The sequence below is a fragment of the Anabrus simplex genome, chromosome X (genome assembly GCF_040414725.1).
Source record: "Anabrus simplex isolate iqAnaSimp1 chromosome X, ASM4041472v1, whole genome shotgun sequence".
In the NCBI taxonomy this organism is placed as follows: Eukaryota; Metazoa; Arthropoda; class Insecta; order Orthoptera; family Tettigoniidae; genus Anabrus; species Anabrus simplex.
Window position 1 is genome coordinate 56,093,168 of NC_090279.1, and position 15,499 is coordinate 56,108,666.

The 15,499-nt window shown below is 37.3% G+C and overlaps 1 long non-coding RNA gene across 1 annotated transcript in view; it reads right to left on the reverse strand.

Moving 5' to 3' along the window:
- The window catches only part of LOC137503071 (uncharacterized), a 54,897-nt gene that overhangs the window by 21,462 nt on the left and 17,936 nt on the right, over window positions 1–15,499 (reverse strand). The window contains exon 2 of the long non-coding RNA XR_011019035.1: window positions 14,965–15,047. This is a non-coding gene — a long non-coding RNA (uncharacterized lncRNA). The remainder of the gene's footprint in view (window positions 1–14,964; window positions 15,048–15,499) is intronic.

Consider the following 15,499-nt stretch of genomic DNA (forward strand, 5'->3'; position numbering starts at 1 on the left):
GAACTTATACCTGAAATACTCAGATAGTGAAAGTGAGAGTGACGACGAAATTCCGATTCCCGAATCCGATAAGCCTATAGAAAAAGTGAAGTGCCTGATGCATAACATCCTAGTTATTGTCCACCCGTTCCACCATTTACAGAGAATTCAGCTATAAACGTTCAAATAGAAAATAAGCAGGATATTTTGAGTTATGTGAGTATTTTCATGAATGACAAATTTTATCAGTATGTGTGTGAGCTGACCAATCTATACGCGAGTCAAGTGATAAGTGCGGTGCCCCGGCCTTTAACAAAGAAATCGATCATGCAATCGTGGAAACAGTCCAAAATCCTGATATAAAAATGTACTGGATCCAAGACCCTGTTTTTCAGACTCCGATATTTTCTAATACAATGTCCGAACACGCTTCCTTCATATTCTTTCATTTCTTCACTTCGGTGACAGTAATCATTATGCCGAAAATACAGATTGGCTGTATAATATTAGACGTATTTGGAACCTGTGACACCAGATATCACACCCTAAATATTTACTAGAGGTAAGGGCAAAGTATCATTTTCCTAACATTTATAGTTTAGGAGTAATTGTAAATTGTATTGAGTGATGCACGTCAAGAGGGCCGGGCATCAAAATGGCTGGTCCAGGCATTCAAGTGTCCCGCTCAGAAGCAGGCACTGAACGTGTTAATGCTAAGCCTAAGAGCTTCGATTGCTGCAAGTAAGTTATCTATGTTTCCGGAATATTCGAATAAGTCAAATACAACAAGTTCTTCGTGTTCGTAATAGTTGCAGTCGAATCCTGTACTCAAACTGCAATTTATTATGACTTGAATCGAACCCTGAATGTTGCGGTTATATCTATTATTACTGGCGCATCATCTATTATTATGGCAAGGCTCCAAATCGAGCCCCATGTTGGGCTCAATCTATTATATATTCTATCCTCTCTGTACCAGGAAACGTTCTTGGGTAAAGGGCATGAGTAGGACCTCAGGGAGTGGAACTTGGTTTTGGAGCCGATACAGAGTAGCATAGACTCGCAGAGCGAATAATAGATGGTTATACATTTTTTTAAACAATTTATTAATTCTTCGCCCTGCAATATGATTATTGGACTCAAATCTGGCATTGGAATTAAAAGTTTAAACGTAATCTTCTCGAATTCTGTTCATGAAAATTAAATAAATATCACTGATTCCAATGTCTTTCATATGTGAGAATTAGATTTCCACCTAAAGTCTTTCTAAATATGAGCACACACTTGTAACTGCAAATTGACATGAGAAATTAAATTTCTGTTAAAAGTGTTCAGTTTTTCAGTTTGTAAACGTTGATGTATAGCACACTAGAAAAGCCTAAAGACTTTCTATGAGATATGAAAATTAAATTTGAAAATTAAATTAATCACAAAAGAAGAACTTCTGAGAAATTATGAGAACTCTGAAATATTTGTTCCCACGCGGCACTGAAGTTTCCACTGTTCAAAATTAATGAGAAAATTTTAGTCAGTTTGTTACTACTCAATTAATGAAAGAAATGTTGCTACAAATGTTGAAGGATGGACATCTAGAATGTTCCGTGGAGAATCAGGATCAGCGATGTTCCCTTAACACACCATGTTGACGTCCCCCGATGAGGTGATGATAGCTGGAACTGGATCGTGTAGAATTGCAGCTCGTTAAGGTGATTTTGCGCACACAGAAAATTCACTTGGTGCGAGTAGTTATCACTGACACTGTCATTTACTGTTGAACACAGTTTATGGTGTAATTGAACTTTAAGACGTTAAATGAATAATCACAGTCCTTTCTGTATGAAATACTATTTAAAGTCGTTACTGAAAACGTCCATAATGACACAGTTCACACTTGAAAAAGCACAGTCTATAATCACAGTCTTTGAACACGGTCATTAAGTCACTAAGGATTATTTTCTGATTATCTTGTTATTATAACGTCATATTACCTCAGAAAAAGTTCTTAGTATTCACCCAGTTTACTACTGTAAGTTGTATACTAATATGGCATGAACACTATATGAATAAAGAAACACAGTTCGATGCTCGAAAAGAAATGAGTTCTGGTAATTCTACACATTAGTTACTGTTCATGGTAGGTCAATATCATGTGAGGTAAACTAAGTCTACACGTAATGATATATTCTGTGAACGTTAAATATTTGGGATTTGCACTTCAATAAATTCACTCGTATTATATTCTCAAATGTCTCTAGAATTAGACCGTAGTCGCGACGTGATATACTAAATACAGTGCGAAGTCTTTTATAATTTTGTCGGCAATATAACTTCGTATTCCGGAAACGCGACGGCAAGTACTTTCACCGTGACTGCGCGGACATACTGTACGAGTGTCGGTCGCTCCTCTGTCTCACTCACACACATCTGTGTACTCGTCCTTGTACTGCTCTGCTCTGATTGTTAGCCTTGACATATATACTGGCGCTGGGAGGGGTGGTATCTCTTGGCCATGTGACCGTGAGTGCGTAATTTTCTTAGATTTTAAATTATTATAACTCAACAACCATGGGATGGATTAATTTGAAATTCACAGGGATTAACTTTTATGACGTCCGCTACAATTCAGCGTTTGTCCCGTTGAAATTGGTTCAGGCGTTGAAAAGCTTGAGAAAAGAAAATTATTTTCGAGAAATATCTGTAGGGGAGGTGAACTTCGAACGGCAGGTGACGAAATTGACTCCGCCTAGTGCACTCGCGGAGTCTGGCACATGCTGGAACATTCCTTTACTTAGATGTTCGTACGTCGGACGGATATTTTATGCTGGAATGACGTTTCTTTCGATTGATATGGACCAGGACCTAGGCTTTCCTGGTACTATATATATATATAAACAGCATTTTTATGTAGCGTAAACTTGTCAGTGATAGAGAGTTTAGTGATAACATGAAACAGTAATGACAAAAATAAATATATATACAAGTATTCATATAGTGAAAACTTACGTACTTATCTAGACTGCCGATGTTAAGTCCGTTGTCACCAAACGCTATTCCAGGACTGCGGTCATGGAAAGTTTTTGGTGAGGCACGCTGCGCGTGGAGAGGGGAGGGCAAGAATGGGAGGGGCCTTGTAGAGCGATGTGGATCTCTCCTATTGGATGATTAAATCGAGTATACTGTACAGCGGAGAAGGGAGAGATAAGTAGGGCGGAGCGGCTGGAGCGCTGTGGAACCTTCCATCAACATTGGAGAGGGGAGGGAGGTTATTGACCTACTTCATGTTAAATGTACATTTATGTACTATGGATGAATGCAAATTAATAACTTAGGTGAATAAAGTAAGGGACGGTATTATTCTTCTTCTCCTTATTATTATTATTATTATTATAAACGCAATTTAATGAGTAGGTGTTGCCAGATATTATGTGAGTAGAGCGAATAGGGGAGATTATTTAAATGTAAATGCTCATTCAGGTTATTTGCATTAGCATTTTTTGCGACGTAAACATCTATTGCTTCTTTTATATTCAAAGATTTACTTTTATTTTCGAAGTGTAACATTTTTAGATCAGTTGTGATGTCTGTGAAATGGTGTGAACAGTCGTAGATGTGCTCCCCGAAGGCTGAATGCCGATTATATCTGATCGCGTATTTGTGTTCTTTGTATCTTGTACGGAAATTACATTTTGTTTGACCTATATATGTGGCGTTGCAGTTAGGTTCTTGGCACTTGAGTTCATATATTCCTGACTTTGAGAAAGGGTCCTTTTTGTTTAGGTTGCACCTGCTGATGTGTCTCTTTAGTGTGTTATTCGTTCGAAAGGCTACTTTACACCTTGTTTCTTGAAAATGTTAGCTACTTTATTATATATGCATATGACGTCATCCACGTATCTGCTCCAGTGTAAGATTCCTTTCGAAAGCTGGCCCATTAAGAAGATGTTTTCGAAGTTATTCAGAAAAATGTTTGCTATTATACCTGATAACGGTGAGCCCTAGGCTAACCCTTCTTTTTGGCAATATATTTTGTTGTTGAATGCAAAGCAATTTTGGTGTAGTGTTGTTCTAAGAAGGTTAATAACTTCTTTGGTTTCTTGTAGAGAGGTGTTTTCTTTAAGAAGTTTTTCGATAATTTTAATGGATTCATCGATTGGTATGTTGGTGTACATGTTAGTGATGTCAAAGGATATCATACGTGTGCTCTCTGTTATTTTAAGTTTATTTAGGTCTTTAAGTAGTTCTAGGCTGTTTTTAATTGATCTGTCTCCTTTAAGTGAAATTTTCTCTTTTAGAATTAGGTTCAGTTGTTTGCTAAAATTGTAACTTGGCGCATCTTTAAAATTTACTAGTAGTCTAATGGGACACGGCTCTTTGTGTATTTTGGGCAGGGCTCTTAGTGTGGGGAGTTTAGTATTTTTGATGGTGAGGCTTACTTTTCATTGGTTTGTGAAAACGAAGACCGTTTTCTTGATAGCTTGCTTTATTTGTAGGGTCGCGTTGCAGTTCTTGAATACCGCTGTTGTTGATAAATACTATCGTTTTTTCTATGTAATCGTCTTCCTTCATTATGTGTTACCTTTATCCGCTTTCGTGATGATAAGGTTGTCGTTTTTAATTTTGTTCTTAACTGTTTTCAATGCCAAGTATTGTGTGGCGTAATTCGGTTGTTTGGTGAAATTTTCAGGTGCGATTATTTTTAGGCCTTCGTAGGTGGCTACGTTTTTTATTATTTCTCTTTGTTGAGAGGGTATTTTGTTGTAAGCAATTTCTAAGTTAGTGATGAGCTGTTTTATGTTGTTTTCGTTATGACGTTCCTGGCAGTTGAATTTGAGAGCTTTATCTAGCAGATTTATTTCATTCATTGAAAAGGTAGTGTCTGATCTGTTAATTCATCTAGGGTGAAAATTCGCGAGTTTGTTGTGCTTAGCGTTTTCTGGATTTTTCTGTTTAATCATTAGGTTACGTATTTTATTGTCAATGACCTTCTGTTTCCGGATTGCTTCCTTTTTAATGTAATCGTGTAAAAAGTTGAAGTAGGACGTCCATTGTGTGTGATGCCGGAAGTTGCTTAAGTTTAAATGGATGTGTAGAATTTGTTTATTGATTTCCTGTTTCTTTATGTACGCGATTTTGTATTCGTTTCTGATCCATAGTAATTGTAATTGAGAAGTTGATATTTTAGCCGAAGTTGTTGTGGGTTTAGCTTTTATGGGCATGTACTTAGGAACGAGCTTCAATTCTAGACATTTATTATTGAAAGTAATTGATTTGTCAATGTTCATGATTTTAATTTTAAGTGATTTGGGGTTGTTGGCTTCGTAATTTGCCTGACTGGACGAATTAAGTGATTTGATAGAATCTGAGGATGATCTTGTAGAACGAAACATGTCATTCTTTGTATGTTAGTGTGTATTTTACAGGTATGTTCATAGTGTTATAATTTACATTGTATTTGCTGTGTGTTTGACAGACTGAAAAGCCTTTCTTACATTTAACTGGCAGAACTACTTCGTCAAATTATCTATCTAGGAATCTCCGTATCTCCCAATCCCAAACCCCTCCGCTGTTGAAGGACCAATGTAGAAATTTGACGTCACCGAAATCCAGGCTATGCTGACGGAAATGAAACCAGGGAAAGCCATCAGTCCTGCTTATCTTCCGGCAGAGTTTTGTTTCTCTCAATGGGGGGATGTAGCAGTGTGGCTAAAGCAAGCTTTCCAATCATTAAATCAAAAAAAGGTCCAAACCAACAAATTGGTAATGGAGTATCCATTCAAAAATAAGGGATGCCCTGCCGATTTCAAATTACCGCCAATCATGCTTTTGAACCACGTAAAGACAGATTTCAAACAAATCTGCCACAAAAGGATTAGCGATTTAGCCCAGCATACAACAGGCCAAACTGGATTTGTGTAAAACTGTGGCGCAACAGGAGCAACCCACGCTGCATGGCTATTATTTGAGAAACAGTGTGAAAACAATAACAGGCTTCATCACGACTTTCTGTACCCTGAGAAGAACATCCATCGGGTACCTCATAAGCTTATCAGTCAGCGCTATAAGAACATGGCATTCCAGAGCATCTTGCTGAGAGGGTATAATTGCTCTGCGAAGAACCAAGGAGTTATGTTCAAGATGCCGCAGTAGCGTCTGATGACTTCCGCATAATTGCAGAATTCCACCAAGGCCATGCCTTATCACCACTGCTGTTCTTTCTTGTGACTGACACCATTACATCAGACATGTACAGTCCAATACCATGGACAATTCTCTATGCTAATGATATAATTCTGGCTGCAGACAATAGGCGCCGAAAAGAAGACTGGAACAATCGACTTAAGCAATATGTCCCACGCTTCAACAAAAAGAAGACAGAATACCTGACATTACATCGTCAAGAAGTTGGAGCAATGCATATTGACAGTGAATGTATAGCACGAGTATCTTGGTTCCACAATCTCTGATGAAGGCCGACTTTACTGAAGAGGTCAACTTAAGGATATACAAAGCCTGGCTGAAGCTGAGAATGACAACGTGCGCCCTTGCGACGCTCAGATGAAGGACCATCTGAAATCTAAGATCTACCGAACTGTTATTCATTGTGTGGTTTTCTACAGCAATGAATGCTGGCCAGCTAAAGAGGAGGTACAGTGCCAACTAAGCATCATGGATACGATGGTGCTTAGGTGGAAGGCTGGCATAACTAGACTGGATCACATTTCAAATGATGTTTTAAGAAAATATTTTGGTATTGCACTGATCCAGAAGAAAATTGAGGAAAGGCCTGTGCACTGGTTTGGGCATGTGTTGATTGCAGAGGACAATATATTGAGACAGTCAGAGTATACACAGATAGTCGGTGAAAAGAGGCGCAAGAGAGCATAAGACAGATAAAGTGCACAACGACCTGAAAGCTGTGAGACTACATACAGACATGGCCCGAGACTGAACTAACTGGAGACAATGAATCACAACAATGGACCAGGCAGGACTAACACTAAAGAAGCAGAATAACAAGAAGCAGACTGATGAATATTCTGTTATAAAAATGGGATACAATGGATATTTTACATATCCTGTCATTTAACTTCCTGTGTCTCAATTCTCTCTCCTAAAGCCTTTGTCCTATACCAATAAAGCATTATTTTTGCAAAATAGTATTTGAAGGACAGAACGCTTCTGGATTTCATGTTTAAGTAACTCCAAAAAATGCATTATAAATAAAAATATATAACTCAACAAAATAAAAATTTCAGGATTATCTGTGTTAATCGGGAGTGACAGATTGAATATCTGGTAAAATTTTACTAGTATCCACGAGTGGGGAGTTCGTTAGTGAAATCTAGCCTGAATGGAATTTTGCAATTCATATTTCTGCTTACATCAGTCGCAGATGGCAGACGACCATAATAATTGTTATTTTCACCCCGATCATGTCTATAAATATGAAAACCATGGAGGAGTTGCACAAAGTGGTCAGCTCAGGGCCATATGACACTCTACAAGAGGAAGGAATTATTTAACACAGGGTGATGTGTCTCTCCACAAATGGCAGGTAATCTCATCACTAATTGGTAAGATCAGAAATATGTGTCTTTGCACAAGTCAGCAATTAGGAAATGTTATGAATCTTAAAACCTCTTCTTATGTAATTCAGTACCAAATTGACACGGCAATTCTCTTAGCCATTTTAAAAGAAGTCATTTAAGTTGCTGCATGATATTTGTAGACTGTTGAAATGAGAATCAGTATAACATAGTGTCTGAGGTAAGATCAAAGTGGGAAGCAGCAGATAAGATCTGGCCGACTGAATCCTACAGAAGCATCTAAAATCTATGATATACAATGGACTAAGCTACGTAGTCAATGGACTACCCTATGCCATGGAAAAAAGAATACACACAAAAGGCCTTTGCTGGTTTGAGAGTGTCTCTGCACAAGACATGTTTAGGAAGAAGAAAGCTAATATAAACTCCATCCAAAAATAGAAACATGCGTTTAGTGTGTGAAAAGTATTTATAAGCAACATTTATATGGTGATCATGATACAAGATTGTACTGTAAAGTAGCCTATTGTGTCCTATTAGTCAAGAATTACAACAGCAAAATTTGAACCTCAAAGAGTTAACGAATTTGAGCAATTCTCAGTTGTGTGCATGGTTCTACTCTGACTAATGAGAGAGTGTAACCAGGTACTGGGTAGTTCTGAGGACTGAAATGAATATTTCTTGCCATTAGTTGTGAATGTAGAGTAGGAACATGTCAATGCATCACATAACAGATGACATGACTCTAACCACCTACAAAATCAAATACAACTTTCAGAATTCATAATTTCCATCACAAATCATGTTTGTGAGTCAAACCTTAGGCTATGGCGAGCGATTGCAGGACCTGCCGATACAAGGGCTCGGTTAAGAGCACCAATCCAAGATTATACAATTATTTTCCAGGGATTATCAAAGATCGTTTCACATAGTAGCCAGTAAAGGTAACCTACAGTTCAAAAATCACTACTGCATTAAATGTTTGAAAACAGGATATGCACTTGTGCTACTTTGTAACATCAGTGATTCAGATAACAATTTTGAAATAATATCATTACCTAATTATTTATCTAACTTTACAAGATAATAAATTCACTTACTTGAAGAATTTTGAATTTTTTAGGGAACCTGCACGAATTTGAAACTTCACTTGTAGCTGCCCATTTTATTAGTTTATACTAATTGCGTAAAAGTGTTTGCAATCAACACACTACAAGCACTTGACTAAAATGAAAAGTGGGAATTGGTGACAATCAGCAAGTGTGAGCACAACAATGGAGCAAACATAAATTCCATACCGGGTACCAAAATTTTTAATGCTTACAACAATGTGGAAGTACTGCTTGATAACTATATCTAAGATGTAGCACTATTGATCTGAACATTTCATTACTACAAAGCATTATCTGCTTATGCATCCACAAATGGAGGAATCTGACTTAACACACAAGAGAACAGAAAAGGAATCTAACCAAATAAATAATTTAAAATGACATTTTTGATTTATCGCACTAATGAACTCAGCCAGCATTATATTGATTAACTAGCAAATGTACCCGTGCTTCGCTACGGTATTCTACAATGTATACGGATATCAAAGTAAATTGCTATACATGAAGTGAATAAAAAATTTTAATTGCATGTCCCTCGGCGTTATCCGACAGAAAGCATAGGGCGGTCCGCAGACGTTGTTTCCAATGTGAAGTGCGAGTTGCGAGTTGTGATGATAACAACAGGTTGACTTGACTGCCGCAATTCACTATGCGTAACGTCAGTCACATTTTGATGGGTAAATTTGTTTATAATCGGGAGCACCTACACATAATGATAAAGAAAACCTGGTAAAGGAGTTTTTAAAAAAAAATGCACGCTCCCTTGCCTTCTGCTAGTCACATCAAGAAGGGAATTATGCATTACAGTGGTACACAGGCAATGGAGAACTACCCCACTCCTATTGCTAGTTAAATCAATCGATACTGATCTGCATGTAGGTCAGATTCCCTATCTGTTGTTATCCTAGCCTTTTCCTAAACGATTTGAAAGAAATTGGAAATTAATTGAACATCTCCCTTGGTAAGTTATTCCAATCCCTCAGTCCCCTTCCTATAAATGAATATTTGCCCCAGGTTGTCCTCTTGAATTCCAAGTTTATCTTCATATTGTGATCTTTCCTACTTTTATAACACCACTCAAACTTATTCGTCTAATAATGTCATTCCACGCCATCTCTCCGCTCACAGCTTGGAACATACCACTTAGTCAAGCAGCTCTTCTTCTTTCCCTCAATTCTTCCCAGCCCAAACTTTGAAACATTTTTATAACACTAGTCTTTTGTCGGAAATCACCCAGAAAAAATCGAGCTGCTTTTCTTTGGATTTTTTCCAGTTCTTGAATCAGGTAATCCTGGTGAGGGTCCCATACACTGGAACCATACTCTAGTTGGGGTCGTACTAGAGACATATATGCCCTCTCCTTTACATCCTTACTATAACCCCTAAACATCCTCATAACCATGTACAGAGATCTGTACATTTATTTACAATCCCATGTATGTGATTACCCCAATGAAGATCTTTCCTATCATCGCCATAAGACCTATCTGTGTCGGTGCGACGTAGAGCCCCTAGCAAAAACAAAAGAAGATCTTTCCTTATATTAATACCTAGAAACTTACAATGATCCCCAAAAGGAACTTTCACCCCATCAATGCAGTAATTAAAACAGAGAGAACTTCCCTATTTGTGAAACTCACAACCTGACTTTTAACCACGTTTACTAACATACCATTGCCTGCTGTCCATCTCACAACATTTTTGAGGTCACGTTGCAGTTGCTCACAATCTTGTAACTTATTTATTACTCTATACAGAATAACATCATCTGCAAAAAGCCTTACCTCTGATTCCACTGCTTTAATCATATCATTTATATATATAAGAAAACATAAAGGTCCAATAATAATGACTTGAGGAAATCCCCTCTTAATTATTACAGGGTCACATAAAGCTTCACCTACTCTTAATTATATGAGATCTGTTTTCTAGAAATATAGCAACTCATTCAGTCACTCTATTGTCTTGTCCAATTGCACTCATTTTTGCCAGTAGTCTACCATGATCCACCCTATCAAATGCTTTAGACAGGTCAATCGCGATACAGTCTATTTGACCTCCTGAATCCAAGATATCTGGAATACTACAAGTTGAGCTTCAGTGGAATAACCTTTCTTAAAACCGACCTGCCTTCTATCGAACCAGTTATTAATTTCACAAACATGTCTAATATAATCAGAAAGAATGCCTTCCCAAAGCTTACATACAATGCATGTCAAACTTATTGGCCTGTAATTTTCAGCTTTATGTCTATCACCCTTTCCTTTACACACAGGCACTACTATAGCAACTCTCCACTCATCTGGTATAGCTCCTCCAACCAAACAATAATCAAATAAGTACTTCAGATACGGTACTATATCTCAACCCATTGTCTTTAGTATATCCCCAGAAATCTTATCAATTCCAGCTGCTTTTCTATTTTTTCAACTTTTGTATCTTATTGTAAATGTCATTGTTATCATATGTAAATTTTAATACTTCTTTAGCCTTAGTCTCCTTCTTTATTTGGACATTATCCTTGTAACCAACAATCTTTACATACTGCTGACTGAATACTTCTGCCTTTTGAAGATCCTCACTTACACACTCCCCTTGTTCATTAATTATTCCTGGAATGTCCTTCTTGGAACCTGTTTCTGCCTTAAAATACCTATACAAACCCTTCCATTTTTCACTAAAATTTTTATGACAGCCAATTATGTTTGCCATCATGTTATCCTTGGCTGCCTTCAATTTTCTAGTAAGTTCCTTCCATTTCTCCTTACTTCCACAGCCATTCCTAGCTCTATTTCATCGATATGGGGAGTACTGATTACAACAGCAAACGCCCTCCTGCTGAGAGTCACTACTGATTTATAAAGTATTAATTACAATGTACGACACAACCCTTTCTAGATCACCACAAATCGACTTAAATTAATAAATGTAGATCGACATACAGAAGTATATGCATGTTCACCTTCAGTTACAGAATGACTGCTGCTAAACGGTGTATTCATATTGGAAAAACAGATTGTATTAAAAGATGATTCTGGCCTCATTTAGCTATCTAAATGGCTGGCCCTATGATATTTCCTCGTATCTCATCTATTAAAGGCAAGATTATTTTAGAATCGTTCAATAGGGCGAAATTTGTGTAAGGTTTTCACACAGTGAATTACTTTTCACATATGCGACGGGTTCAAACATAGAATTTGGCTGGGTGGGCCAATATTCATGTACAATTTGATGATCCCATCTTTCCTATAAGTGACTCAAATCATCAATTATACGTGTACAAAGAGCAAAATTTAGGTAAATACAGAAATAGAGACAAATTTAACATAAGGGATAGAGATACAACAAAAAGTCATAGGACGAAAGTTGTAGATCACTCCAAATTGAACGGAGACTGTGCCATCCGTTTTGTGATACGACTTACCGTTTAGCCACCAAATACTTCAAAAGGAAGGTCTGCACCATCATAAAATTGCCTCCTTATTCCGATATTTTTGGGGGGTTAAAAAAAATTTTTTTGAAAACATCTCGTAAAATTTCCATCGGTTACAGGCAAAGAGTTATAATTTTGCCAAATTTCTATTTTCTAACTCATCTGGGAGGTTGTGCTGCCATCTTGATATGGGGAGGGGGTTAAACATTAGGACTTTCAGGAAACATTTAAGCTCATGAAACCTATAGTTTATCGTTCAGGATAAATATCACCGACTGTGTTCCTATGCAGATTTGAAAATCCCAACATGTCCCTCTCAGAGAATTTTGAGAATTTTAGATTTTTCTAGGGATCCTGAAGTCATCAGTTTGTCTGCTAGCAAGTTTTAAGTTTTTACGATGCCTGGAATGGTCTCATTAATTCACGTCTGTTTTCATTTTTATGCCTTAATTTATACATGTATAGTACAGTATATATGGATCGCGCCAAACTGACTTCTATTTATTAATATGGATTATATATTTCACCCACTTCCGAAGTGGTTCTAGGGGCGTCTTACTCCCACAGTATGTTTTCCAGGTAGAAAGTCATACTTGAAAGTCATACTGGAACATACACACATCTATTATCTTGGGCATTCTTGACCATTTATTCTTTCACCCTTTCTCAGCCTCTATGCCAAAGGGGGGCATTTTTGAAACTGGACTTTAAAAATCTGGAATGTTGCTATTCATCTCAGCGACCCCGAAAACTATGGCTTCGACACTATTTTCAATTATTTTAAAATCTGAATCATTCACCCCCACCAGAAAGGGGGATGAACTTGGACTTATAAAATATCTGGAGTCTCACCATTCATCTCAACGACACAGACAACTATGGAGTCAACATTATTTTCGTTTATTTTTATATATCACTCTCCAATTGCCACCCACCACGAAGGGGGCTGAACTTTAAAAAATTCCGGGGTGCCATTATTCATCTCAGCGACCCCAAAAAGTATGGATTCGACACTAGTTTCGATTATTTTATATCACAACCCCTTCGCGCCCCCCACTGCCCGTAAGGGTTCCTGGGGTGTCCTACCCCCACGTGGTTTGTCTCCTGATACTAACATTTTGAAGTGTACAATTCACCTCGGCAAAATCGAAAACTATGAATTCGACACTATTTTTGATTAATTTTATATATCACTCCCCCCTCGCTCCCGATCCCAAAGGGGGATGAACTTTGGCTTATAAATAACCGGAGTCTCACTATTCATCTCAGCGACCCTGACAACTATGGATTTGACACTTTCGATTATTTTTATATATCACACTCCCATCGCCCCCTACTACTAAGGGGGCTGAAGTTGGACTTAAAACTCAGCGACCACGAAACGTATGGATTCGACACTATTTTCGTTTATTTGTATATATGACCCCCTTGCCCACCCTGCCCCTAAGTTTTCCTGGGGTGCGACGTAAAGCCCCTAGCAAAAAAAAAGTTTTCCTGGGCTGTCTTACCCCCACGTGGTTCATTTCCTGATACTAAAAATCCGGAGTGTTCAATTCACCTTGACGACCCCAAAAACTATGTATTCGTCACTATTATCAATTATTTTTTACCTGACCCACTAACCCGCCAACCCTAAGGGGGCCAGAGGTGGCTTACCCCCACAGTGCTCGTCTCCAGATAGCAAAGAATAAGTTTCAAAATTTGACTGAAATTGCGCCAGTGGTTTAGGAGGAGGTGTGTCATTTACACACATACATCCATCATCAGTCCCCCCTCCCCCCATCCAAATGGGAGCAGAAATTTGTCTTTTAAAAATCGGGAATGCCACTATTCACCTCAGCGACACCAAAAGCTATGGATTCGACACTATTTTCGATTATGTTCTTACCTGAACCCCATAACCCCTCCCCTAAGGGGGCTAGTGGTGGCTTCCCCCACAGTGCTCTCTTCAGATAGCAAATAATATGTGTTCAAAATTTAATTGAAATTGTTCCAGTGGTTTAGGAGGAGATGTGTCATTTACACACATAAATCCATCATCAGGCCCCCTAGCCCCCCACCCAAATGGGAGCAGAAATTTGACTTTTAAAAAATCGGGAGTGTCACTATTCACCTCAGCGACCCCATGAACTACGGATTTGACACTATTTCGATTAATTTTTTTTCCTGACCCCCCTAACCCCCCACTTTTAAGGGGGCTAGAGGTGGCTTACCCCCACAGTGCTCATCTCCAGATAGCAAATAATAAGTGTTCAAAATTTGATTCAAATTGCTCCAGTGGTTTAGGAGGAGATGTGTCATTTACACACATACATCCATTTTTATATATAGTAAGATAACATGAAAATTATTACATTAGTTTGAAAATATTACATTGTTTACAATGTTCATCAAACTTAATCATTTTGAATTTGTAGATTTAGTTGATAACCAACAAACATGATTGTTTCTGTGTGTCACTGTTGGTATGAAAGTACACAAATACTGAGAATATCTGGGGTTAATAGCTAAAGATGGCATTTCAGATGATAAGAATGTGATGAACAAATGATGCGGTAAAAGTGAAAGGAAGAACACATTTTTCATGGTTAATTAACGGTATTGTAAACAAATATATTTCAATAATATCTAGGTTTAGCAAAGATTATTTTTGTAGATATATATTCAATAAAACTACAGGACAGAACATTAAATACAATCTTAAAATTTCTGAAGGTTTTAAACAATTTTAACCAATAGAATTTTAAGATACTAGTGTGTAAATGTAACCTTGTAAAGAAAGGATTAAACTGATGAAAATGGGCAGTTTTTGGAGATAAACCAACTGCTACTGGACACAACTGAGAATAGGTACAACATATTCCATATTGTATAGGATCTGGAGTGTACGTACTTTGTTTCTGCTTTGATGTATGGCAACAGCTGATCATCAGTATGTTCTTCTATGAATATTTCCTCCTTAATATCATTGGACGTCTGTAAGTAACAAATAGGAAAAGTAAAGGAATAAAAATATATAAGCCTAAACAATAAACAGATGAGAAAATAAATTTCATACTGGCAAAAAAGAGTATAATTAATTTATTTCCCATTTAAAATATATAAGAATGGAAAGGAACAATCAAATCAAAATCACTTTAAATGCAAAAGAGGTGTCTACCTTGGTGGCAAATGGTACACAAAAATACATTGTCAAGCACTAAATTTTAAATGTACAGAGAAGAAGACAATTTCACACAATTCAGCATTAAACAATTTACGCATTTTTTTTTATTAAACACAAAGCTCATCCTTAATAAATTTATATTATTTACAAAATTCTACTTATAATATTGTCTGTATTTACAAACATAATCAACTCATATATAGCATGTGGAATTACTTCAAATAATACTTTACAACAGTTTGGAACGTAACTTGCATAACAA